Source organism: Tupaia chinensis, unplaced genomic scaffold (assembly GCF_000334495.1).
Source record: "Tupaia chinensis unplaced genomic scaffold, TupChi_1.0 Scaffold000486_1, whole genome shotgun sequence".
NCBI lineage: Eukaryota > Metazoa > Chordata > Mammalia > Scandentia > Tupaiidae > Tupaia > Tupaia belangeri.
This window is the reverse complement of record NW_006159998.1, coordinates 753280-754818: the sequence shown is the minus strand read 5'-3', so window position 1 is coordinate 754818 and position 1539 is coordinate 753280.

Below are 1539 nucleotides of genomic sequence, written 5' to 3'. Positions count from 1 at the left end.
AAATAAATAGATAAAGTTAAATAATATTTTTAAAAATTTAAGAAGTGTATTAGAAACTGAACAGAAATTGTGTATTGATTCTGCTGCCCATATTTTAAAGGGATTTATCATGTAATATCTCATTTGATGTGCAAAAGTGAATGTAGGGAACCAGCAGCTAGCATAATGCCTATGTCACTGGACTCCCACGTAGTCAACTGCAATTCACGTCCTGGACCCGGTGGCTTAAAACTCACGCCGGGTGCATGTGCGTGCGTGCCCAAGATCCCAAGAGGAGAACGGAAAAGGGATTGCAGCGTGACCATCCCCCCTAGGGGGTGATTTCTCGCTTTCTGTCTCTATGTCTCTCTCTGTCTGTCTGGTGAGTGCACGCGCCCTATAGCAAAAACCTCTCAAAAAAAAAAGTGAATGTAGAAAAACTGGGGGTGATTTCTCGCTTTCTGTCTCTATGTCTCTCTCTGTCTGTCTGGTGAGTGCACACTCCCTATAGCAAAAACCTCTCAAAAAAAAAAAAGTGAATGTAGAAAAACTGTTTAAATAGTCATTATCACTTCTATTTTAGATCTTACGTCAATTCCCATTAGAGCAAATTAGTGACTAATTCAGTTGTAGATTAACAGTTTCTAATTTACTTTCTAAATATTTTGTTAATTTTATTTTGTTCTTTTTTACTTTTCCAAATACTCACCTGTTAGAGTATGTCACAAGAATGAAGAGAACTCCAGTGTGAGGGGAGAGATGGAAGTAAACACAAGTCAGAATAATGAGGATAGCATTTTCATACCAATCATTGTTAGAGGGCATAGTATAAGATACTTATAATGGAAATTGTTATTCATTCAAAATTGAATGTTTATTAAGTGATTTGCATTCTTTAGATACCTGGGAAGAATATAGAATACACATGCTCTATTCCATAGGTTTCTGATATTATTCGTTATAGTAAAAATAATAGATTTTGATTTTGAGTCACACAGGCCCGAATTCAAATCTCAATAATGCATTATTTTTATGCAATCTTGTATTAGCCATACAACATTTTTAAGTGGAATTTTAATTATAAGTAAAATGTTTACACAATTGCTACACAACGCCACTGTAAGAGTAAATAAGCTAGTGTTGGCAAGAAATCTAATACAGTGTTTAATCCCTACTGGTGCTCGTAGGTTTCCCACTTTACATGCCCCTGAAAGTTTGAGAACTCATGTTCAGATTTCAGTCTTTTCCTGACATCCTCTACTTGAGCCTATCTTCAAGAAGCTATACAATTAAAAATAACCCTCAGATTCTGGAATATGAAGGAGCAATAAAATGTTCATGGAAAATGAGCATTATGAAAAAAATTTGAATGTGTTTCAAAAATTTTGCACCATTTTGGGGACTAGCAGTTAGCATAACGGCTATGTCACTGGACTCCCACTTAGTCGACAGCGGTTCGCGTCCCAGACCCGGTGGCTTAAAACTCACGCCGGGCGTGTGTGCGTGCGTGCCCAAGATCCCGAGAGGAGAATGGAGGAGAAGGGATTGCGGTGTGGCCAT